The sequence below is a fragment of the Bos taurus genome, unplaced genomic scaffold (genome assembly GCF_002263795.3).
Source record: "Bos taurus isolate L1 Dominette 01449 registration number 42190680 breed Hereford unplaced genomic scaffold, ARS-UCD2.0 Leftover_ScbfJmS_675, whole genome shotgun sequence".
Taxonomy (NCBI): domain Eukaryota; kingdom Metazoa; phylum Chordata; class Mammalia; order Artiodactyla; family Bovidae; genus Bos; species Bos taurus.
Window position 1 is genome coordinate 18,866 of NW_020191975.1, and position 25,602 is coordinate 44,467.

The window sequence follows — 25,602 nt, forward strand, 5'->3', positions numbered from 1 at the left end:
TCGAGCTGTATTTGGAACCTCGGGGTTTTTCCGGACGATGCACGGGCGAGTCACTGCCCCTTCGTGTTGACTTCATTCACAGGGTGGAGTTCAAAGAGGTGTCTGGGCATCGGGTTCATATCAAGAGGGGACCGGGAAATCGGGGTCCTTCGGAATGTGGAACCACCCACGAGGCCACGTCTGGAATTTCGTCGTGAGACCGGCCTCATCCTGAGGAGCGACCGGAAGGTCGGCAACCCCTTCCAGACAAAGCAGGGGAGTCGACCCTCCTGTCGAGATCAGGAGGGTAGAAGGGCCTCAGAGGAAGTGGTGCCGGAAAACCTCAGTGTTCCTCTCGAAGGAGACCGGTATGTCGGGGAACTTTGTGGGTCGCATCCAGGGTGCCAAGTGCCGTTTGGACCTCCAATTCTTAACGTGCGACTTCTCCTGAGACGCTGTAGCGGGAAAGGGCTTCATCTTGCGATGACGGGGGAACCACGTGATTTTTCTCGAGTTGCGGCGGGATTCTCGAGTTAGACGGGGAATTCAGGATGCCTCGTGTGTTGGCCCAGGGAATTATAATGTTCCATTGGAGTTGCGAAAGAAAGCTGGGGATTGCTCTCGAGTGACTGCAGGGCAAATAGACCTCATCTAGGCTTGTGTCCAGAAGCCAATGTTCCTCGCTAGGGGCGACACAGATCTCGGGGTTGCATTCCAGACTCAGCCAGGGAGTCAGGCCTCGTCGCGGGTGGAAGCAAAGACCTCCATTCTCCTCTGTACTAGAGACGGGTATTTGTTGGAGCCCACAGAGTGGCCTAAGGGAACCACTCCTCCTGTGGAGTTTGGAGAGAGGAATAGGGATTGCGCTCTAGGCCATGGGGGAAACGAAGGCCCTCATTTCGGGATGACGGGGTGTCTCGGGGTTTTTCTCGAGCTGAGGCCCCAGTGTGGGGTTTCTCACGAGGTACGACGCCAAGCTCAGTGAGCCTCTCTTGGGGCACCCGGGAAGTCGGGTCTCCATGCGAGTGGCGAGGGGGAGCGCGTCATTGCTCTCGAGTCATGGTAGGGGAATCAGGCCTCGAGACGTGTTGAAGAAGGACTCTCGAGGTCTTTCACGGGTTGAGGCAGGAAACCCTCGGTTCCCTCGACTTGTGCAGGTGACCTCAGGGAGCTCTCATGGTGCCTCTGAGAAGTCAGGGAAACTGTGGAGCTGGGAGGGGCCTCTCGGGACTCCACTGGGTTTGGTGCATTGGAAGAGGGCCACATTTCCAGTTGAGGCAGGAACCTCAGGGTTCCTATCCATTTCAAACTCGGATCGCAGGGTCCTTGCAGAGTTGTGACGGGAGAGTCAGGCCTCGTCTTGGGATGAGGCATTGAACTCAGCTTGCCTCTCGAGGTGTTCACGAGGTACGAGGCCACTTGTCGAGCTGTATTTGGAACCTGGGGGTTTTCCCGGACGATGCACGGGGTAGTCACTGCCCCTTCGTGTTGACTTCATTCACAGGGTGGAGTTCGAAAAGGTGTCCGGGCGTCGGGTTCTTATTAAGAGAGGACCGGGAAATCGGAGTCTTTCGGAATGTGGAACCACCCACGAGGCCACGTCTGGAATTTCGTCGTGAGACCGGCCTCATCCTGAGGTGCGAGCGGAAGGTCGGGAACCCCTTCCAGACAAAGCAGGGGAGTCCACCTGCCTCTCGAGATCAGGAGGGTAGAAGGGGCTCAGAGGAAGTGGTGCCGGAAAACCTCGGTGTTCCTCTCCAGGGAGACCGGTATGTCGGGGAACTTTGTGGGTCGCATCAAGGGTGCCAAGTACCGTTTTGACCTCCAATTCTTAACGTGGGACTTCTCCTGAGACGCTGTAGCGGGAAAGGGCTTCATCTTGCGATGACGGGGGAACCACGTGGTTGTTCTCGAGTTGCGGCGGGACTCTCGAGTTAGACGGGGAATTCAGGATGCCTCTTGTGTTGGCCCAGGGAAGTGCAATCATCGGTTCGAGTTGCGAAGGAAAGCTGGGGATTGCTCTCGAGTGACTGCAGGGCAAATAGACCTCATCTAGGCTTGTGTCCAGAAGCCAATGTTCCTCGCTAGGGGCGACACAGATCTCGGGGTTGCATTCCAGACTCAGCCAGGGAGTCAGGCCTCGTCGCGGGTGGAAACCAACACCTCCATTCTCCTCTGTAGTACAGACGGGTATTTGTTGGAGCCCACATAGTGGCCTAAGGGAATCACTCCTCCTGTGGAGTTTGGAGAGAGGAATAGGGATTGCGCTCTAGGCCATGGGGGAAACGAAGGCCCTCATTTCGGGATGACGGGGTGTCTCGGGGTTTTTCTCGAGCGAAGGCCCCAGTGTGGGGTTTCTCACGAGGTACGACGCCAAGCTCAGTGAGCCTCTCTTGGGGCACCCGGGAAGTCGGGTCTCCATGCGAGTGGCGAGGGGGAGCGCGTCATTGCTCTCGAGTCATGGTAGGGGAATCAGGCCTCGAGACGTGTTGAAGAAGGACTCTCGAGGTCTTTCTCGGGTTGAGGCAGGAAACCCTCGGTTCCCTTGACTTGTGCAGGTGACCTCAGGGAGCTTCTCATGGTGCCTCTGAGAAGTCATGGAAACTGTGGAGGTGGGAGGGGTCTCTCGGGACTCCACTGGGTTTGGTGCATTGGAAGAGGGCCTCATCTCCAGGTGAGGCAGGAACCTCAGGGTTCCTCTGATTTCAGACTCCGAACGCAGGGTACCTGCAGACATGGGACAGAACAGTCAGGCTTGGTCTTGGGTTGAGGCATGGAACTCTGCTAGCCTCTCTAGGTGCTCACGGGGTGAGAGGCCACTTGTCGAGCTGTATTTGGAACCTGGGGGTTTTTCGGACGATGCCCAGGCGAGTCACTGCCCCTTCGTGTTGACTTCATTCACAGGGTGGAGTTCGAAAAGGTGTCCGGGCATCGGGTTCTTATCAAGAGGGGACCGGGAAATCGGGGTCCTTCGGAATGTGGAACCACCCACGAGGCCACGTCTGGAATTTCGTCGTGAGACCGGCCTCATCCTGAGGTGCGACTGGAAGGTCGGGAACCCCTTCCAGACAAAGCAGGGGAGTCGACCCTCCTGTCGAGATCAGGAGGGGTAGAAGGGCCTCAGAGGAAGTGGTGCCGGAAAACCTCGGTGTTCCTCTCGAGGGAGACCGGTATGTTGGGGAACTTTGTGGGTAGCATCAAGGGTGCAAATTCCCGTTTGGACCTCCAATTCTTAACGTGGGACTTCTCCTGAGATGCTGTAGCGGGAAAGGGCTTCATCTTGCGATGACGGGGGAACCACGTGGTTTTTCTCGAGGTGCGGCGGGATTCTCGAGTTACGACGGGGGATTCAGGATGCCTCTTGTGTTGGCCCAGGGAAGTGCAATCTTCCATTGGAGTTGCGAAGGAAAGCTGGGGATTGCTCTCGAGTGACTGCAGGGCAAATAGACCTCATCTAGGCTTGTGTGCAGAAGCCAATGTTCCTCTCCAGGGGCGACAGGAATCTCGGGGTTGCATTCCAGACTCACCCGGGGAGTCAGGCCTCATCTCCAATGGAAGCAAGAACTGCGCTCTCCTACCGAGTCGCGACGGCTCTATTTTGGAGCCCCTGAGTGTCCTGAAGGGAGTCAAGCCTCCTGTGGAGTTTGCGGAGAAGACTCGGGATGGCTCTTCAGGCCATGCAGGAAACGAAAGCCCTCATCTCGCGATGACGGGGTCGTCTGGTGATTTTTCTCGAGATGCGGCGCCAGTGTGGGTTTTCTCACGAGGTACGACGGCGAGCTCAGGGAGCCACTCGTGTGGCGCCAGGGAAGTCATGTTTCCCATGCGAGTGGCGAGGGGGAGCGCGTCATTGCTCTCGAGTCACGGTAGGGGAATAGGGCCTCAAGACGTGTTGAAGAAGGACTCTAGAGGTCTTTCTCGGGTTGAGGCAAGAAAGCCTGGGGTCCCTGGACTTGTGCCGCAGACGGCAGGGAGCTTCTCAGGGTGCCTCTAAGAAGTCAGGGATACTGTGGGGTTAGGAGGGGCCTTTTGGGACTCCACTGGGTTCGGTGCATTGGAAGAGGGCCTCATCTCCAGTTGAGGCAGGAACCTCAGGGTTCCTCTGATTTCAGACTCCGAACGCAGGGTCGTTGCCGAGTTGGGACAGGAGAGTCAGGCCTCATCTTGGGTTGAGGCATGGAACTCCGCTGGCCTCTCGAGGTGTTCACGGGGTGAGAGGCCTCTTGTCGAGCTGTATTTGGAACCTCGGGGTTTTTCCGGACGATGCACGGGCGAGTCACTGCCCCTTCGTGTTGACTTCATTCACAGGGTGGAGTTCAAAGAGGTGTCTGGGCATCGGGTTCATATCAAGAGGGGACCGGGAAATCGGGGTCCTTCGGAATGTGGAACCACCCACGAGGCCACGTCTGGAATTTCGTCGTGAGACCGGCCTCATCCTGAGGAGCGACCGGAAGGTCGGCAACCCCTTCCAGACAAAGCAGGGGAGTCGACCCTCCTGTCGAGATCAGGAGGGTAGAAGGGCCTCAGAGGAAGTGGTGCCGGAAAACCTCAGTGTTCCTCTCGAAGGAGACCGGTATGTCGGGGAACTTTGTGGGTCGCATCCAGGGTGCCAAGTGCCGTTTGGACCTCCAATTCTTAACGTGCGACTTCTCCTGAGACGCTGTAGCGGGAAAGGGCTTCATCTTGCGATGACGGGGGAACCACGTGATTTTTCTCGAGTTGCGGCGGGATTCTCGAGTTAGACGGGGAATTCAGGATGCCTCGTGTGTTGGCCCAGGGAATTATAATGTTCCATTGGAGTTGCGAAAGAAAGCTGGGGATTGCTCTCGAGTGACTGCAGGGCAAATAGACCTCATCTAGGCTTGTGTCCAGAAGCCAATGTTCCTCGCTAGGGGCGACACAGATCTCGGGGTTGCATTCCAGACTCAGCCAGGGAGTCAGGCCTCGTCGCGGGTGGAAGCAAAGACCTCCATTCTCCTCTGTAGTACAGACGGGTATTTGTTGGAGCCCACATAGTGGCCTAAGGGAATCACTCCTCCTGTGGAGTTTGGAGAGAGGAATAGGGATTGCGCTCTAGGCCATGGGGGAAACGAAGGCCCTCATTTCGGGATGACGGGGTGTCTCGGGGTTTTTCTCGAGCTGAGGCCCCAGTGTGGGGTTTCTCACGAGGTACGACGCCAAGCTCAGTGAGCCTCTCTTGGGGCACCCGGGAAGTCGGGTCTCCATGCGAGTGGCGAGGGGGAGCGCGTCATTGCTCTCGAGTCATGGTAGGGGAATCAGGCCTCGAGACGTGTTGAAGAAGGACTCTCGAGGTCTTTCACGGGTTGAGGCAGGAAACCCTCGGTTCCCTCGACTTGTGCAGGTGACCTCAGGGAGCTCTCATGGTGCCTCTGAGAAGTCAGGGAAACTGTGGAGCTGGGAGGGGCCTCTCGGGACTCCACTGGGTTTGGTGCATTGGAAGAGGGCCACATTTCCAGTTGAGGCAGGAACCTCAGGGTTCCTATCCATTTCAAACTCGGATCGCAGGGTCCTTGCAGAGTTGTGACGGGAGAGTCAGGCCTCGTCTTGGGATGAGGCATTGAACTCAGCTTGCCTCTCGAGGTGTTCACGAGGTACGAGGCCACTTGTCGAGCTGTATTTGGAACCTGGGGGTTTTTCCCGGACGATGCACGGGGTAGTCACTGCCCCTTCGTGTTGACTTCATTCACAGGGTGGAGTTCGAAAAGGTGTCCGGGCATCGGGTTCTTATCAAGAGGGGACCGGGAAATCGGGGTCCTTCGGAATGTGGAACCACCCACGAGGCCACGTCTGGAATTTCGTCGTGAGACCGGCCTCATCCTGAGGTGCGACTGGAAGGTCGGGAACCCCTTCCAGACAAAGCAGGGGAGTCGACCCTCCTGTCGAGATCAGGAGGGGTAGAAGGGCCTCAGAGGAAGTGGTGCCGGAAAACCTCGGTGTTCCTCTCGAGGGAGACCGGTATGTTGGGGAACTTTGTGGGTAGCATCAAGGGTGCAAATTCCCGTTTGGACCTCCAATTCTTAACGTGGGACTTCTCCTGAGATGCTGTAGCGGGAAAGGGCTTCATCTTGCGATGACGGGGGAACCACGTGGTTTTTCTCGAGGTGCGGCGGGATTCTCGAGTTACGACGGGGGATTCAGGATGCCTCTTGTGTTGGCCCAGGGAAGTGCAATCTTCCATTGGAGTTGCGAAGGAAAGCTGGGGATTGCTCTCGAGTGACTGCAGGGCAAATAGACCTCATCTAGGCTTGTGTGCAGAAGCCAATGTTCCTCTCCAGGGGCGACAGGAATCTCGGGGTTGCATTCCAGACTCACCCGGGGAGTCAGGCCTCATCTCCAATGGAAGCAAGAACTGCGCTCTCCTACCGAGTCGCGACGGCTCTATTTTGGAGCCCCTGAGTGTCCTGAAGGGAGTCAAGCCTCCTGTGGAGTTTGCGGAGAAGACTCGGGATGGCTCTTCAGGCCATGCAGGAAACGAAAGCCCTCATCTCGCGATGACGGGGTCGTCTGGTGATTTTTCTCGAGATGCGGCGCCAGTGTGGGTTTTCTCACGAGGTACGACGGCGAGCTCAGGGAGCCACTCGTGTGGCGCCAGGGAAGTCATGTTTCCCATGCGAGTGGCGAGGGGGAGCGCGTCATTGCTCTCGAGTCACGGTAGGGGAATAGGGCCTCAAGACGTGTTGAAGAAGGACTCTAGAGGTCTTTCTCGGGTTGAGGCAAGAAAGCCTGGGGTCCCTGGACTTGTGCCGCAGACGGCAGGGAGCTTCTCAGGGTGCCTCTAAGAAGTCAGGGATACTGTGGGGTTAGGAGGGGCCTTTTGGGACTCCACTGGGTTCGGTGCATTGGAAGAGGGCCTCATCTCCAGTTGAGGCAGGAACCTCAGGGTTCCTCTGATTTCAGACTCCGAACGCAGGGTCGTTGCGGAGTTGGGACAGGAGAGTCAGGCCTCATCTTGGGTTGAGGCATGGAACTCCGCTTGCCTCTCGAGGTGTTCACGGGGTGAGAGGCCTCTTGTCGAGCTGTATTTGGAACCTCGGGGTTTTTCCGGACGATGCACGGGCGAGTCACTGCCCCTTCGTGTTGACTTCATTCACAGGGTGGAGTTCAAAGAGGTGTCTGGGCATCGGGTTCATATCAAGAGGGGACCGGGAAATCGGGGTCCTTCGGAATGTGGAACCACCCACGAGGCCACGTCTGGAATTTCGTCGTGAGACCGGCCTCATCCTGAGGAGCGACCGGAAGGTCGGCAACCCCTTCCAGACAAAGCAGGGGAGTCGACCCTCCTGTCGAGATCAGGAGGGTAGAAGGGCCTCAGAGGAAGTGGTGCCGGAAAACCTCAGTGTTCCTCTCGAAGGAGACCGGTATGTCGGGGAACTTTGTGGGTCGCATCCAGGGTGCCAAGTGCCGTTTGGACCTCCAATTCTTAACGTGCGACTTCTCCTGAGACGCTGTAGCGGGAAAGGGCTTCATCTTGCGATGACGGGGGAACCACGTGATTTTTCTCGAGTTGCGGCGGGATTCTCGAGTTAGACGGGGAATTCAGGATGCCTCTTGTGTTGGCCCAGGGAAGTGCAATCATCGGTTCGAGTTGCGAAGGAAAGCTGGGGATTGCTCTCGAGTGACTGCAGGGCAAATAGACCTCATCTAGGCTTGTGTCCAGAAGCCAATGTTCCTCGCTAGGGGCGACACAGATCTCGGGGTTGCATTCCAGACTCAGCCAGGGAGTCAGGCCTCGTCGCGGGTGGAAACCAACACCTCCATTCTCCTCTGTAGTACAGACGGGTATTTGTTGGAGCCCACATAGTGGCCTAAGGGAATCACTCCTCCTGTGGAGTTTGGAGAGAGGAATAGGGATTGCGCTCTAGGCCATGGGGGAAACGAAGGCCCTCATTTCGGGATGACGGGGTGTCTCGGGGTTTTTCTCGAGCGAAGGCCCCAGTGTGGGGTTTCTCACGAGGTACGACGCCAAGCTCAGTGAGCCTCTCTTGGGGCACCCGGGAAGTCGGGTCTCCATGCGAGTGGCGAGGGGGAGCGCGTCATTGCTCTCGAGTCATGGTAGGGGAATCAGGCCTCGAGACGTGTTGAAGAAGGACTCTCGAGGTCTTTCTCGGGTTGAGGCAGGAAACCCTCGGTTCCCTTGACTTGTGCAGATGACCTCAGGGAGCTTCTCATGGTGCCTCTGAGAAGTCATGGAAACTGTGGAGGTGGGAGGGGTCTCTCGGGACTCCACTGGGTTTGGTGCATTGGAAGAGGGCCTCATCTCCAGGTGAGGCAGGAACCTCAGGGTTCCTCTGATTTCAGACTCCGAACGCAGGGTACCTGCAGACATGGGACAGAACAGTCAGGCTTGGTCTTGGGTTGAGGCATGGAACTCTGCTAGCCTCTCTAGGTGCTCACGGGGTGAGAGGCCACTTGTCGAGCTGTATTTGGAACCTGGGGGTTTTTTCGGACGATGCCCAGGCGAGTCACTGCCCCTTCGTGTTGACTTCATTCACAGGGTGGAGTTCGAAAAGGTGTCCGGGCATCGGGTTCTTATCAAGAGGGGCCCGGGAAATCGGGGTCCTTCGGAATGTGGAACCACCCACGAGGCCACGTCTGGAATTTCGTCGTGAGACCGGCCTCATCCTGAGGTGCGACTGGAAGGTCGGGAACCCCTTCCAGACAAAGCAGGGGAGTCGACCCTCCTGTCGAGATCAGGAGGGGTAGAAGGGCCTCAGAGGAAGTGGTGCCGGAAAACCTCGGTGTTCCTCTCGAGGGAGACCGGTATGTTGGGGAACTTTGTGGGTAGCATCAAGGGTGCAAATTCCCGTTTGGACCTCCAATTCTTAACGTGGGACTTCTCCTGAGATGCTGTAGCGGGAAAGGGCTTCATCTTGCGATGACGGGGGAACCACGTGGTTTTTCTCGAGGTGCGGCGGGATTCTCGAGTTACGACGGGGGATTCAGGATGCCTCTTGTGTTGGCCCAGGGAAGTGCAATCTTCCATTGGAGTTGCGAAGGAAAGCTGGGGATTGCTCTCGAGTGACTGCAGGGCAAATAGACCTCATCTAGGCTTGTGTGCAGAAGCCAATGTTCCTCTCCAGGGTCGACAGGAATCTCGGGGTTGCATTCCAGACTCACCCGGGGAGTCAGGCCTCATCTCCAATGGAAGCAAGAACTGCGCTCTCCTACCGAGTCGCGACGGCTCTATTTTGGAGCCCCTGAGTGTCCTGAAGGGAGTCAAGCCTCCTGTGGAGTTTGCGGAGAAGACTCGGGATGGCTCTTCAGGCCATGCAGGAAACGAAAGCCCTCATCTCGCGATGACGGGGTCGTCTGGTGATTTTTCTCGAGATGCGGCGCCAGTGTGGGTTTTCTCACGAGGTACGACGGCGAGCTCAGGGAGCCACTCGTGTGGCGCCAGGGAAGTCATGTTTCCCATGCGAGTGGCGAGGGGGAGCGCGTCATTGCTCTCGAGTCACGGTAGGGGAATAGGGCCTCAAGACGTGTTGAAGAAGGACTCTAGAGGTCTTTCTCGGGTTGAGGCAAGAAAGCCTGGGGTCCCTGGACTTGTGCCGCAGACGGCAGGGAGCTTCTCAGGGTGCCTCTAAGAAGTCAGGGATACTGTGGGGTTAGGAGGGGCCTTTTGGGACTCCACTGGGTTCGGTGCATTGGAAGAGGGCCTCATCTCCAGTTGAGGCAGGAACCTCAGGGTTCCTCTGATTTCAGACTCCGAACGCAGGGTCGTTGCGGAGTTGGGACAGGAGAGTCAGGCCTCATCTTGGGTTGAGGCATGGAACTCCGCTTGCCTCTCGAGGTGTTCACGGGGTGAGAGGCCTCTTGTCGAGCTGTATTTGGAACCTCGGGGTTTTTCCGGACGATGCACGGGCGAGTCACTGCCCCTTCGTGTTGACTTCATTCACAGGGTGGAGTTCAAAGAGGTGTCTGGGCATCGGGTTCATATCAAGAGGGGACCGGGAAATCGGGGTCCTTCGGAATGTGGAACCACCCACGAGGCCACGTCTGGAATTTCGTCGTGAGACCGGCCTCATCCTGAGGAGCGACCGGAAGGTCGGCAACCCCTTCCAGACAAAGCAGGGGAGTCGACCCTCCTGTCGAGATCAGGAGGGTAGAAGGGCCTCAGAGGAAGTGGTGCCGGAAAACCTCAGTGTTCCTCTCGAAGGAGACCGGTATGTCGGGGAACTTTGTGGGTCGCATCCAGGGTGCCAAGTGCCGTTTGGACCTCCAATTCTTAACGTGCGACTTCTCCTGAGACGCTGTAGCGGGAAAGGGCTTCATCTTGCGATGACGGGGGAACCACGTGATTTTTCTCGAGTTGCGGCGGGATTCTCGAGTTAGACGGGGAATTCAGGATGCCTCGTGTGTTGGCCCAGGGAATTATAATGTTCCATTGGAGTTGCGAAAGAAAGCTGGGGATTGCTCTCGAGTGACTGCAGGGCAAATAGACCTCATCTAGGCTTGTGTCCAGAAGCCAATGTTCCTCGCTAGGGGCGACACAGATCTCGGGGTTGCATTCCAGACTCAGCCAGGGAGTCAGGCCTCGTCGCGGGTGGAAACCAACACCTCCATTCTCCTCTGTAGTACAGACGGGTATTTGTTGGAGCCCACATAGTGGCCTAAGGGAACCACTCCTCCTGTGGAGTTTGGAGAGAGGAATAGGGATTGCGCTCTAGGCCATGGGGGAAACGAAGGCCCTCATTTCGGGATGACGGGGTGTCTCGGGGTTTTTCTCGAGCTGAGGCCCCAGTGTGGGGTTTCTCACGAGGTACGACGCCAAGCTCAGTGAGCCTCTCTTGGGGCACCCGGGAAGTCGGGTCTCCATGCGAGTGGCGAGGGGGAGCGCGTCATTGCTCTCGAGTCATGGTAGGGGAATCAGGCCTCGAGACGTGTTGAAGAAGGACTCTCGAGGTCTTTCACGGGTTGAGGCAGGAAACCCTCGGTTCCCTCGACTTGTGCAGGTGACCTCAGGGAGCTCTCATGGTGCCTCTGAGAAGTCAGGGAAACTGTGGAGCTGGGAGGGGCCTCTCGGGACTCCACTGGGTTTGGTGCATTGGAAGAGGGCCACATTTCCAGTTGAGGCAGGAACCTCAGGGTTCCTATCCATTTCAAACTCGGATCGCAGGGTCCTTGCAGAGTTGTGACGGGAGAGTCAGGCCTCGTCTTGGGATGAGGCATTGAACTCAGCTTGCCTCTCGAGGTGTTCACGAGGTACGAGGCCACTTGTCGAGCTGTATTTGGAACCTGGGGGTTTTCCCGGACGATGCACGGGGTAGTCACTGCCCCTTCGTGTTGACTTCATTCACAGGGTGGAGTTCGAAAAGGTGTCCGGGCATCGGGTTCTTATCAAGAGGGGACCGGGAAATCGGGGTCCTTCGGAATGTGGAACCACCCACGAGGCCACGTCTGGAATTTCGTCGTGAGACCGGCCTCATCCTGAGGTGCGACTGGAAGGTCGGGAACCCCTTCCAGACAAAGCAGGGGAGTCGACCCTCCTGTCGAGATCAGGAGGGGTAGAAGGGCCTCAGAGGAAGTGGTGCCGGAAAACCTCGGTGTTCCTCTCGAGGGAGACCGGTATGTTGGGGAACTTTGTGGGTAGCATCAAGGGTGCAAATTCCCGTTTGGACCTCCAATTCTTAACGTGGGACTTCTCCTGAGATGCTGTAGCGGGAAAGGGCTTCATCTTGCGATGACGGGGGAACCACGTGGTTTTTCTCGAGGTGCGGCGGGATTCTCGAGTTACGACGGGGGATTCAGGATGCCTCTTGTGTTGGCCCAGGGAAGTGCAATCTTCCATTGGAGTTGCGAAGGAAAGCTGGGGATTGCTCTCGAGTGACTGCAGGGCAAATAGACCTCATCTAGGCTTGTGTGCAGAAGCCAATGTTCCTCTCCAGGGGCGACAGGAATCTCGGGGTTGCATTCCAGACTCACCCGGGGAGTCAGGCCTCATCTCCAATGGAAGCAAGAACTGCGCTCTCCTACCGAGTCGCGACGGCTCTATTTTGGAGCCCCTGAGTGTCCTGAAGGGAGTCAAGCCTCCTGTGGAGTTTGCGGAGAAGACTCGGGATGGCTCTTCAGGCCATGCAGGAAACGAAAGCCCTCATCTCGCGATGACGGGGTCGTCTGGTGATTTTTCTCGAGATGCGGCGCCAGTGTGGGTTTTCTCACGAGGTACGACGGCGAGCTCAGGGAGCCACTCGTGTGGCGCCAGGGAAGTCATGTTTCCCATGCGAGTGGCGAGGGGGAGCGCGTCATTGCTCTCGAGTCACGGTAGGGGAATAGGGCCTCAAGACGTGTTGAAGAAGGACTCTAGAGGTCTTTCTCGGGTTGAGGCAAGAAAGCCTGGGGTCCCTGGACTTGTGCCGCAGACGGCAGGGAGCTTCTCAGGGTGCCTCTAAGAAGTCAGGGATACTGTGGGGTTAGGAGGGGCCTTTTGGGACTCCACTGGGTTCGGTGCATTGGAAGAGGGCCTCATCTCCAGTTGAGGCAGGAACCTCAGGGTTCCTCTGATTTCAGACTCCGAACGCAGGGTCGTTGCGGAGTTGGGACAGGAGAGTCAGGCCTCATCTTGGGTTGAGGCATGGAACTCCGCTGGCCTCTCGAGGTGTTCACGGGGTGAGAGGCCTCTTGTCGAGCTGTATTTGGAACCTCGGGGTTTTTCCGGACGATGCACGGGCGAGTCACTGCCCCTTCGTGTTGACTTCATTCACAGGGTGGAGTTCAAAGAGGTGTCTGGGCATCGGGTTCATATCAAGAGGGGACCGGGAAATCGGGGTCCTTCGGAATGTGGAACCACCCACGAGGCCACGTCTGGAATTTCGTCGTGAGACCGGCCTCATCCTGAGGAGCGACCGGAAGGTCGGCAACCCCTTCCAGACAAAGCAGGGGAGTCGACCCTCCTGTCGAGATCAGGAGGGTAGAAGGGCCTCAGAGGAAGTGGTGCCGGAAAACCTCAGTGTTCCTCTCGAAGGAGACCGGTATGTCGGGGAACTTTGTGGGTCGCATCCAGGGTGCCAAGTGCCGTTTGGACCTCCAATTCTTAACGTGCGACTTCTCCTGAGACGCTGTAGCGGGAAAGGGCTTCATCTTGCGATGACGGGGGAACCACGTGATTTTTCTCGAGTTGCGGCGGGATTCTCGAGTTAGACGGGGAATTCAGGATGCCTCGTGTGTTGGCCCAGGGAATTATAATGTTCCATTGGAGTTGCGAAAGAAAGCTGGGGATTGCTCTCGAGTGACTGCAGGGCAAATAGACCTCATCTAGGCTTGTGTCCAGAAGCCAATGTTCCTCGCTAGGGGCGACACAGATCTCGGGGTTGCATTCCAGACTCAGCCAGGGAGTCAGGCCTCGTCGCGGGTGGAAGCAAAGACCTCCATTCTCCTCTGTACTAGAGACGGGTATTTGTTGGAGCCCACAGAGTGGCCTAAGGGAACCACTCCTCCTGTGGAGTTTGGAGAGAGGAATAGGGATTGCGCTCTAGGCCATGGGGGAAACGAAGGCCCTCATTTCGGGATGACGGGGTGTCTCGGGGTTTTTCTCGAGCTGAGGCCCCAGTGTGGGGTTTCTCACGAGGTACGACGCCAAGCTCAGTGAGCCTCTCTTGGGGCACCCGGGAAGTCGGGTCTCCATGCGAGTGGCGAGGGGGAGCGCGTCATTGCTCTCGAGTCATGGTAGGGGAATCAGGCCTCGAGACGTGTTGAAGAAGGACTCTCGAGGTCTTTCACGGGTTGAGGCAGGAAACCCTCGGTTCCCTCGACTTGTGCAGGTGACCTCAGGGAGCTCTCATGGTGCCTCTGAGAAGTCAGGGAAACTGTGGAGCTGGGAGGGGCCTCTCGGGACTCCACTGGGTTTGGTGCATTGGAAGAGGGCCACATTTCCAGTTGAGGCAGGAACCTCAGGGTTCCTATCCATTTCAAACTCGGATCGCAGGGTCCTTGCAGAGTTGTGACGGGAGAGTCAGGCCTCGTCTTGGGATGAGGCATTGAACTCAGCTTGCCTCTCGAGGTGTTCACGAGGTACGAGGCCACTTGTCGAGCTGTATTTGGAACCTGGGGGTTTTCCCGGACGATGCACGGGGTAGTCACTGCCCCTTCGTGTTGACTTCATTCACAGGGTGGAGTTCGAAAAGGTGTCCGGGCATCGGGTTCTTATCAAGAGGGGACCGGGAAATCGGGGTCCTTCGGAATGTGGAACCACCCACGAGGCCACGTCTGGAATTTCGTCGTGAGACCGGCCTCATCCTGAGGTGCGACTGGAAGGTCGGGAACCCCTTCCAGACAAAGCAGGGGAGTCGACCCTCCTGTCGAGATCAGGAGGGGTAGAAGGGCCTCAGAGGAAGTGGTGCCGGAAAACCTCGGTGTTCCTCTCGAGGGAGACCGGTATGTTGGGGAACTTTGTGGGTAGCATCAAGGGTGCAAATTCCCGTTTGGACCTCCAATTCTTAACGTGGGACTTCTCCTGAGATGCTGTAGCGGGAAAGGGCTTCATCTTGCGATGACGGGGGAACCACGTGGTTTTTCTCGAGGTGCGGCGGGATTCTCGAGTTACGACGGGGGATTCAGGATGCCTCTTGTGTTGGCCCAGGGAAGTGCAATCTTCCATTGGAGTTGCGAAGGAAAGCTGGGGATTGCTCTCGAGTGACTGCAGGGCAAATAGACCTCATCTAGGCTTGTGTGCAGAAGCCAATGTTCCTCTCCAGGGGCGACAGGAATCTCGGGGTTGCATTCCAGACTCACCCGGGGAGTCAGGCCTCATCTCCAATGGAAGCAAGAACTGCGCTCTCCTACCGAGTCGCGACGGCTCTATTTTGGAGCCCCTGAGTGTCCTGAAGGGAGTCAAGCCTCCTGTGGAGTTTGCGGAGAAGACTCGGGATGGCTCTTCAGGCCATGCAGGAAACGAAAGCCCTCATCTCGCGATGACGGGGTCGTCTGGTGATTTTTCTCGAGATGCGGCGCCAGTGTGGGTTTTCTCACGAGGTACGACGGCGAGCTCAGGGAGCCACTCGTGTGGCGCCAGGGAAGTCATGTTTCCCATGCGAGTGGCGAGGGGGAGCGCGTCATTGCTCTCGAGTCACGGTAGGGGAATAGGGCCTCAAGACGTGTTGAAGAAGGACTCTAGAGGTCTTTCTCGGGTTGAGGCAAGAAAGCCTGGGGTCCCTGGACTTGTGCCGCAGACGGCAGGGAGCTTCTCAGGGTGCCTCTAAGAAGTCAGGGATACTGTGGGGTTAGGAGGGGCCTTTTGGGACTCCACTGGGTTCGGTGCATTGGAAGAGGGCCTCATCTCCAGTTGAGGCAGGAACCTCAGGGTTCCTCTGATTTCAGACTCCGAACGCAGGGTCGTTGCGGAGTTGGGACAGGAGAGTCAGGCCTCATCTTGGGTTGAGGCATGGAACTCCGCTTGCCTCTCGAGGTGTTCACGGGGTGAGAGGCCTCTTGTCGAGCTGTATTTGGAACCTCGGGGTTTTTCCGGACGATGCACGGGCGAGTCACTGCCCCTTCGTGTTGACTTCATTCACAGGGTGGAGTTCAAAGAGGTGTCTGGGCATCGGGTTCATATCAAGAGGGGACCGGGAAATCGGGGTCCTTCGGAATGTGGAACCACCCACGAGGCCACGTCTGGAATTTCGTCGTGAGACCGGCCTCATCCTGAGGAGCGACCGGAAGGTCGGCAACCCCTTCCAGACAAAGCAGGGGAGTCGACCCTCCTGTCGAGATCAGGAGGGTAGAAGGGCCTCAGAGGAAGTGGTGCCGGAAAACCTCAGTGTTCCTCTCGAAGGAGACCGGTATGTCGGGGAACTTTGTGGGTCGCATCAAGGGTGCCAAGTGCCGTTTGGACCTCCAATTCTTAACGTGCGACTTCTCCTGAGACGCTGTAGCGGGAAAGGGCTTCATCTTGCGATGACGGGGGAACCACGTGATTTTTCTCGAGTTGCGGCGGGATTCTCGAGTTAGACGGGGAATTCAGGATGCCTCGTGTGTTGGCCCAGGGAATTATAATGTTCCATTGGAGTTGCGAAAGAAAGCTGGGGATTGCTCTCGAGTGACTGCAGGGCAAATAGACCTCATCTAGGCTTGTGTCCAGAAGCCAATGTTCCTCGCTAGGGGCGACACAGATCTCGGGGTTGCATTCCAGACTCAGCCAGGGAGTCAGGCCTCGTCGCGGGTGGAAGCAAAGACCTCCATTCTCCTCTGTACTAGAGACGGGTATTTGTTGGAGCCCACAGAGTGGCCTAAGGGAACCACTCCTCCTGTGGAGTTTGGAGAGAGGAATAGGGATTGCGCTCTAGGCCATGGGGGAAACGAAGGCCCTCATTTCGGGATGACGGGGTGTCTCTGGGTTTTTCTCGAGCTGAGGCCCCAGTGTGGGGTTTCTCACGAGGTACGACGCCAAGCTCAGTGAGCCTCTCTTGGGGCACCCGGGAAGTCGGGTCTCCATGCGAGTGGCGAGGGGGAGCGCGTCATTGCTCTCGAGTCATGGTAGGGGAATCAGGCCTCGAGACGTGTTGAAGAAGGACTCTCGAGGTCTTTCACGGGTTGAGGCAGGAAACCCTCGGTTCCCTCGACTTGTGCAGGTGACCTCAGGGAGCTCTCATGGTGCCTCTGAGAAGTCAGGGAAACTGTGGAGCTGGGAGGGGCCTCTCGGGACTCCACTGGGTTTGGTGCATTGGAAGAGGGCCACATTTCCAGTTGAGGCAGGAACCTCAGGGTTCCTATCCATTTCAAACTCGGATCGCAGGGTCCTTGCAGAGTTGTGACGGGAGAGTCAGGCCTCGTCTTGGGATGAGGCATTGAACTCAGCTTGCCTCTCGAGGTGTTCACGAGGTACGAGGCCACTTGTCGAGCTGTATTTGGAACCTGGGGGTTTTCCCGGACGATGCACGGGGTAGTCACTGCCCCTTCGTGTTGACTTCATTCACAGGGTGGAGTTCGAAAAGGTGTCCGGGCATCGGGTTCTTATCAAGAGGGGACCGGGAAATCGGGGTCCTTCGGAATGTGGAACCACCCACGAGGCCACGTCTGGAATTTCGTCGTGAGACCGGCCTCATCCTGAGGTGCGACCGGAAGGTCGGGAACCCCTTCCAGACAAAGCAGGGGAGTCGACCCTCCTGTCGAGATCAGGAGGGGTAGAAGGGCCTCAGAGGAAGTGGTGCCGGAAAACCTCGGTGTTCCTCTCGAGGGAGACCGGTATGTTGGGGAACTTTGTGGGTAGCATCAAGGGTGCAAATTCCCGTTTGGACCTCCAATTCTTAACGTGGGACTTCTCCTGAGACGCTGTAGCGGGAAAGGGCTTCATCTTGCGATGACGGGGGAACCACGTGGTTTTTCTCGAGGTGCGGCGGGATTCTCGAGTTACGACGGGGGATTCAGGATGCCTCTTGTGTTGGCCCAGGGAAGTGCAATCTTCCATTGGAGTTGCGAAGGAAAGCTGGGGATTGCTCTCGAGTGACTGCAGGGCAAATAGACCTCATCTAGGCTTGTGTGCAGAAGCCAATGTTCCTCTCCAGGGGCGACAGGAATCTCGGGGTTGCATTCCAGACTCACCCGGGGAGTCAGGCCTCATCTCCAATGGAAGCAAGAACTGCGCTCTCCTACCGAGTCGCGACGGCTCTATTTTGGAGCCCCTGAGTGTCCTGAAGGGAGTCAAGCCTCCTGTGGAGTTTGCGGAGAAGACTCGGGATGGCTCTTCAGGCCATGCAGGAAACGAAAGCCCTCATCTCGCGATGACGGGGTCGTCTGGTGATTTTTCTCGAGATGCGGCGCCAGTGTGGGTTTTCTCACGAGGTACGACGGCGAGCTCAGGGAGCCACTCGTGTGGCGCCAGGGAAGTCATGTTTCCCATGCGAGTGGCGAGGGGGAGCGCGTCATTGCTCTCGAGTCACGGTAGGGGAATAGGGCCTCAAGACGTGTTGAAGAAGGACTCTAGAGGTCTTTCTCGGGTTGAGGCAAGAAAGCCTGGGGTCCCTGGACTTGTGCCGCAGACGGCAGGGAGCTTCTCAGGGTGCCTCTAAGAAGTCAGGGATACTGTGGGGTTAGGAGGGGCCTTTTGGGACTCCACTGGGTTCGGTGCATTGGAAGAGGGCCTCATCTCCAGTTGAGGCAGGAACCTCAGGGTTCCTCTGATTTCAGACTCCGAACGCAGGGTCGTTGCGGAGTTGGGACAGGAGAGTCAGGCCTCATCTTGGGTTGAGGCATGGAACTCCGCTTGCCTCTCGAGGTGTTCACGGGGTGAGAGGCCTCTTGTCGAGCTGTATTTGGAACCTCGGGGTTTTTCCGGACGATGCACGGGCGAGTCACTGCCCCTTCGTGTTGACTTCATTCACAGGGTGGAGTTCAAAGAGGTGTCTGGGCATCGGGTTCATATCAAGAGGGGACCGGGAAATCGGGGTCCTTCGGAATGTGGAACCACCCACGAGGCCACGTCTGGAATTTCGTCGTGAGACCGGCCTCATCCTGAGGAGCGACCGGAAGGTCGGCAACCCCTTCCAGACAAAGCAGGGGAGTCGACCCTCCTGTCGAGATCAGGAGGGTAGAAGGGCCTCAGAGGAAGTGGTGCCGGAAAACCTCAGTGTTCCTCTCGAAGGAGACCGGTATGTCGGGGAACTTTGTGGGTCGCATCAAGGGTGCCAAGTGCCGTTTGGACCTCCAATTCTTAACGTGCGACTTCTCCTGAGACGCTGTAGCGGGAAAGGGCTTCATCTTGCGATGACGGGGGAACCACGTGATTTTTCTCGAGTTGCGGCGGGATTCTCGAGTTAGACGGGGAATTCAGGATGCCTCGTGTGTTGGCCCAGGGAATTATAATGTTCCATTGGAGTTGCGAAAGAAAGCTGGGGATTGCTCTCGAGTGACTGCAGGGCAAATAGACCTCATCTAGGCTTGTGTCCAGAAGCCAATGTTCCTCGCTAGGGGCGACACAGATCTCGGGGTTGCATTCCAGACTGAGCCAGGGAGTCAGGCCTCGTCGGGGTGGAAGCAAAGACCTCCATTCTCCTCTGTACTAGAGACGGGTATTTGTTGGAGCCCACAGAGTGGCCTAAGGGAACCACTCCTCCTGTGGAGTTTGGAGAGAGGAATAGGGATTGCGCTCTAGGCCATGGGGGAAACGAAGGCCCTCATTTCGGGATGACGGGGTGTCTCTGGGTTTTTCTCGAGCTGAGGCCCCAGTCTGGGGTTTCTCACGAGGTACGACGCCAAGCTCAGTGAGCCTCTCTTGGGGCACCCGGGAAGTCGGGTCTCCATGCGAGTGGCGAGGGGGAGCGCGTCATTGCTCTCGAGTCATGGTAGGGGAATCAGGCCTCGAGACGTGTTGAAGAAGGACTCTCGAGGTCTTTCACGGGTTGAGGCAGGAAACCCTCGGTTCCCTCGACTTGTGCAGGTGACCTCAGGGAGCTCTCATGGTGCCTCTGAGAAGTCAGGGAAACTGTGGAGCTGGGAGGGGCCTCTCGGGACTCCACTGGGTTTGGTGCATTGGAAGAGGGCCACATTTCCAGTTGAGGCAGGAACCTCAGGGTTCCTATCCATTTCAAACTCGGATCGCAGGGTCCTTGCAGAGTTGTGACGGGAGAGTCAGGCCTCGTCTTGGGATGAGGCATTGAACTCAGCTTGCCTCTCGAGGTGTTCACGAGGTACGAGGCCACTTGTCGAGCTGTATTTGGAACCTGGGGGTTTTCCCGGACGATGCACGGGGTAGTCACTGCCCCTTCGTGTTGACTTCATTCACAGGGTGGAGTTCGAAAAGGTGTCCGGGCATCGGGTTCTTATCAAGAGGGGACCGGGAAATCGGGGTCCTTCGGAATGTGGAACCACCCACGAGGCCACGTCTGGAATTTCGTCGTGAGACCGGCCTCATCCTGAGGTGCGACCGGAAGGTCGGGAACCCCTTCCAGACAAAGCAGGGGAGTCGACCCTCCTGTCGAGATCAGGAGGGGTAGAAGGGCCTCAGAGGAAGTGGTGCCGGAAAACCTCGGTGTTCCTCTCGAGGGAGACCGGTATGTTGGGGAACTTTGTGGGTAGCATCAAGGGTGCAAATTCCCGTTTGGACCTCCAATTCTTAACGTGGGACTTCTCCTGAGACGCTGTAGCGGGAAAGGGCTTCATCTTGCGATGACGGGGGAACCACGTGGTTTTTCTCGAGGTGCGGCGGGATTCTCGAGTTACGACGGGGGATTCAGGATGCCTCTTGTGTTGGCCCAGGGAAGTGCAATCTTCCATTGGAGTTGCGAAGGAAAGCTGGGGATTGCTCTCGAGTGACTGCAGGGCAAATAGACCTCATCTAGGCTTGTGTGCAGAAGCCAATGTTCCTCTCCAGGGGCGACAGGAATCTCGGGGTTGCATTCCAGACTCACCCGGGGAGTCAGGCCTCATCTCCAATGGAAGCAAGAACTGCGCTCTCCTACCGAGTCGCGACGGCTCTATTTTGGAGCCCCTGAGTGTCCTGAAGGGAGTCAAGCCTCCTGTGGAGTTTGCGGAGAAGACTCGGGATGGCTCTTCAGGCCATGCAGGAAACGAAAGCCCTCATCTCGCGATGACGGGGTCGTCTGGTGATTTTTCTCGAGATGCGGCGCCAGTGTGGGTTTTCTCACGAGGTACGACGGCGAGCTCAGGGAGCCACTCGTGTGGCGCCAGGGAAGTCATGTTTCCCATGCGAGTGGCGAGGGGGAGCGCGTCATTGCTCTCGAGTCACGGTAGGGGAATAGGGCCTCAAGACGTGTTGAAGAAGGACTCTAGAGGTCTTTCTCGGGTTGAGGCAAGAAAGCCTGGGGTCCCTGGACTTGTGCCGCAGACGGCAGGGAGCTTCTCAGGGTGCCTCTAAGAAGTCAGGGATACTGTGGGGTTAGGAGGGGCCTTTTGGGACTCCACTGGGTTCGGTGCATTGGAAGAGGGCCTCATCTCCAGTTGAGGCAGGAACCTCAGGGTTCCTCTGATTTCAGACTCCGAACGCAGGGTCGTTGCGGAGTTGGGACAGGAGAGTCAGGCCTCATCTTGGGTTGAGGCATGGAACTCCGCTTGCCTCTCGAGGTGTTCACGGGGTGAGAGGCCTCTTGTCGAGCTGTATTTGGAACCTCGGGGTTTTTCCGGACGATGCACGGGCGAGTCACTGCCCCTTCGTGTTGACTTCATTCACAGGGTGGAGTTCAAAGAGGTGTCTGGGCATCGGGTTCATATCAAGAGGGGACCGGGAAATCGGGGTCCTTCGGAATGTGGAACCACCCACGAGGCCACGTCTGGAATTTCGTCGTGAGACCGGCCTCATCCTGAGGAGCGACCGGAAGGTCGGCAACCCCTTCCAGACAAAGCAGGGGAGTCGACCCTCCTGTCGAGATCAGGAGGGTAGAAGGGCCTCAGAGGAAGTGGTGCCGGAAAACCTCAGTGTTCCTCTCGAAGGAGACCGGTATGTCGGGGAACTTTGTGGGTCGCATCAAGGGTGCCAAGTGCCGTTTGGACCTCCAATTCTTAACGTGCGACTTCTCCTGAGACGCTGTAGCGGGAAAGGGCTTCATCTTGCGATGACGGGGGAACCACGTGATTTTTCTCGAGTTGCGGCGGGATTCTCGAGTTAGACGGGGAATTCAGGATGCCTCGTGTGTTGGCCCAGGGAATTATAATGTTCCATTGGAGTTGCGAAAGAAAGCTGGGGATTGCTCTCGAGTGACTGCAGGGCAAATAGACCTCATCTAGGCTTGTGTCCAGAAGCCAATGTTCCTCGCTAGGGGCGACACAGATCTCGGGGTTGCATTCCAGACTGAGCCAGGGAGTCAGGCCTCGTCGGGGGTGGAAGCAAAGACCTCCATTCTCCTCTGTACTAGAGACGGGTATTTGTTGGAGCCCACAGAGTGGCCTAAGGGAACCACTCCTCCTGTGGAGTTTGGAGAGAGGAATAGGGATTGCGCTCTAGGCCATGGGGGAAACGAAGGCCCTCATTTCGGGATGACGGGGTGTCTCTGGGTTTTTCTCGAGCTGAGGCCCCAGTGTGGGGTTTCTCACGAGGTACGACGCCAAGCTCAGTGAGCCTCTCTTGGGGCACCCGGGAAGTCGGGTCTCCATGCGAGTGGCGAGGGGGAGCGCGTCATTGCTCTCGAGTCATGGTAGGGGAATCAGGCCTCGAGACGTGTTGAAGAAGGACTCTCGAGGTCTTTCACGGGTTGAGGCAGGAAACCCTCGGTTCCCTCGACTTGTGCAGGTGACCTCAGGGAGCTCTCATGGTGCCTCTGAGAAGTCAGGGAAACTGTGGAGCTGGGAGGGGCCTCTCGGGACTCCACTGGGTTTGGTGCATTGGAAGAGGGCCACATTTCCAGTTGAGGCAGGAACCTCAGGGTTCCTATCCATTTCAAACTCGGATCGCAGGGTCCTTGCAGAGTTGTGACGGGAGAGTCAGGCCTCGTCTTGGGATGAGGCATTGAACTCAGCTTGCCTCTCGAGGTGTTCACGAGGTACGAGGCCACTTGTCGAGCTGTATTTGGAACCTGGGGGTTTTCCCGGACGATGCACGGGGTAGTCACTGCCCCTTCGTGTTGACTTCATTCACAGGGTGGAGTTCGAAAAGGTGTCCGGGCATCGGGTTCTTATCAAGAGGGGACCGGGAAATCGGGGTCCTTCGGAATGTGGAACCACCCACGAGGCCACGTCTGGAATTTCGTCGTGAGACCGGCCTCATCCTGAGGTGCGACCGGAAGGTCGGGAACCCCTTCCAGACAAAGCAGGGGAGTCGACCCTCCTGTCGAGATCAGGAGGGGTAGAAGGGCCTCAGAGGAAGTGGTGCCGGAAAACCTCGGTGTTCCTCTCGAGGGAGACCGGTATGTTGGGGAACTTTGTGGGTAGCATCAAGGGTGCAAATTCCCGTTTGGACCTCCAATTCTTAACGTGGGACTTCTCCTGAGACGCTGTAGCGGGAAAGGGCTTCATCTTGCGATGACGGGGGAACCACGTGGTTTTTCTCGAGGTGCGGCGGGATTCTCGAGTTACGACGGGGGATTCAGGATGCCTCTTGTGTTGGCCCAGGGAAGTGCAATCTTCCATTGGAGTTGCGAAGGAAAGCTGGGGATTGCTCTCGAGTGACTGCAGGGCAAATAGACCTCATCTAGGCTTGTGTGCAGAAGCCAATGTTCCTCTCCAGGGGCGACAGGAATCTCGGGGTTGCATTCCAGACTCACCCGGGGAGTCAGGCCTCATCTCCAATGGAAGCAAGAACTGCGCTCTCCTACCGAGTCGCGACGGCTCTATTTTGGAGCCCCTGAGTGTCCTGAAGGGAGTCAAGCCTCCTGTGGAGTTTGCGGAGAAGACTTGGGATGGCTCTTCAGGCCATGCAGGAAACGAAAGCCCCCATTTCGCGATGACGGGGTCGTCTGGTGATTTTTCTCGAGATGCGGCGCCAGTGTGGGTTTTCTCACGAGGTACGACGGCGAGCTCAGGGAGCCACTCGTGTGGCGCCAGGGAAGTCATGTTTCCCATGCGAGTGGCGAGGGGGAGCGCGTCATTGCTCTCGAGTCACGGTAGGGGAATAGGGCCTCAAGACGTGTTGAAGAAGGACTCTAGAGGTCTTTCTCGGGTTGAGGCAAGAAAGCCTGGGGTCCCTGGACTTGTGCCGCAGACGGCAGGGAGCTTCTCAGGGTGCGTCTAAGAAGTCAGGGATACTGTGGGGTTAGGAGGGGCCTTTTGGGACTCCACTGGGTTCGGTGCGTTGGAAGAGGGCCTCATCTCCAGTTGAGGCAGGAACCTCAGGGTTCCTCTGATTTCAGACTCCGAACGCAGGGTCGTTGCGGAGTTGGGACAGGAGAGTCAGGCCTCATCTTGGGTTGAGGCATGGAACTCCGCTGGCCTCTCGAGGTGTTCACGGGGTGAGAGGCCTCTTGTCGAGCTGTATTTGGAACCTCGGGGTTTTTCCGGACGATGCACGGGCGAGTCACTGCCCCTTCGTGTTGACTTCATTCACAGGGTGGAGTTCAAAGAGGTGTCTGGGCATCGGGTTCATATCAAGAGGGGACCGGGAAATCGGGGTCCTTCGGAATGTGGAACCACCCACGAGGCCACGTCTGGAATTTCGTCGTGAGACCGGCCTCATCCTGAGGAGCGACCGGAAGGTCGGCAACCCCTTCCAGACAAAGCAGGGGAGTCGACCCTCCTGTCGAGATCAGGAGGGTAGAAGGGCCTCAGAGGAAGTGGTGCCGGAAAACCTCAGTGTTCCTCTCGAAGGAGACCGGTATGTCGGGGAACTTTGTGGGTCGCATCCAGGGTGCCAAGTGCCGTTTGGACCTCCAATTCTTAACGTGCGACTTCTCCTGAGACGCTGTAGCGGGAAAGGGCTTCATCTTGCGATGACGGGGGAACCACGTGATTTTCTCGAGTTGCGGCGGGATTCTCGAGTTAGACGGGGAATTCAGGATGCCTCGTGTGTTGGCCCAGGGAATTATAATGTTCCATTGGAGTTGCGAAGGAAAGCTGGGATTGCTCTCGAGTGACTGCAGGGCAAATAGACCTCATCTAGGCTTGTGTCCAGAAGCCAATGTTCCTCGCTAGGGGCGACACAGATCTCGGGGTTGCATTCCAGACTCAGCCAGGGAGTCAGGCCTCGTCGCGGGTGGAACCAAACACCTCCATTCTCCTCTGTACTAGAGACGGGTATTTGTTGGAGCCCACAGAGTGGCCTAAGGGAACCACTCCTCCTGTGGAGTTTGGAGAGAGGAATAGGGATTGCGCTCTAGGCCATGGGGAAACGAAGGCCCTCATTTCGGGATGACGGGGTGTCTCGGGTTTTTCTCGAGCTGAGGCCCCAGTGTGGGGTTTCTCACGAGGTCCGACGCCAAGCTCAGTGAGCCTCTCTTGGGGCACCCGGGAAGTCGGGTCTCCATGCGAGTGGCGAGGGGAGCGCGTCATTGCTCTCGAGTCATGGTAGGGGAATCAGTCCTCGAGACGTGTTGAAGAAGGACTCTCGAGGTCTTTCACGGGTTGAGGCAGGAAACCCTCGGTTCCCTCGACTTGTGCAGGTGACCTCAGGGAGCTCTCATGGTGCCTCTGAGAAGTCAGGGAAACTGTGGAGCTGGGAGGGGCCTCTCGGGACTCCACTGGGTTTGGTGCATTGGAAGAGGGCCACATTTCCAGTTGAGGCAGGAACCTCAGGGTTCCTATCCATTTCAAACTCGGATCGCCAGGGTCCTTGCAGAGTTGTGACGGGAGAGTCAGGCCTCGTCTTGGGATGAGGCATTGAACTCAGCTTGCCTCTCGAGGTGTTCACGAGGTACGAGGCCACTTGTCGAGCTGTATTTGGAACCTGGGGGTTTTCCCGGACGATGCACGGGGTAAGTCACTGCCCCTTCGTGTTGACTTCATTCACAGGGTGGAGTTCGAAAAGGTGTCCGGGCGTCGGGTTCTTATTAAGAGAGGGACCGGGAATCGGAGTCCTTTCGGAATGTGGAACCACCCACGAGGCCACGTCTGGAATTTTCGTCGTGAGACCGGCCTCATCCTGAGGTGCGACGGAAGGTCGGGAACCCCTTCCAGACAAAGCAGGGGAGTCGACCCTCCTGTCGAGATCAGGAGGGTAGAAGGGCCTCAGAGGAAGTGGTGCCGGAAAACCTCGTGTTCCTCTCGAGGGAGACCGGTATGTCGGGGAACTTT

At 57.3% G+C, this 25,602-nt stretch overlaps 2 long non-coding RNA genes across 3 annotated transcripts; both read left to right on the top strand.

Moving 5' to 3' along the window:
* The first annotated feature begins 1,549 nt into the window (after positions 1-1,549).
* Positions 1,550-5,861, top strand: LOC132344786 (uncharacterized). The gene is made up of 3 exons (XR_009493749.1): positions 1,550-1,616; positions 2,884-3,016; positions 5,690-5,861. It is a non-coding gene; the product is annotated as an uncharacterized lncRNA (long non-coding RNA).
* A 2,645-nt stretch (positions 5,862-8,506) lies between these two features.
* LOC132344788 (uncharacterized) lies at positions 8,507-22,727 on the top strand. Of its 2 annotated transcripts, XR_009493752.1 has the most exons (6): positions 8,507-8,627; positions 11,300-11,432; positions 14,105-14,237; positions 16,910-17,042; positions 19,714-19,846; positions 22,519-22,727. It is a non-coding gene; the product is annotated as an uncharacterized lncRNA (long non-coding RNA). The 2 variants fall into 2 exon arrangements; XR_009493751.1 differs by lacking the exon at positions 22,519-22,727 and having other exon boundaries at positions 19,714-19,922.
* Positions 22,728-25,602: the final 2,875 nt, after the last annotated feature.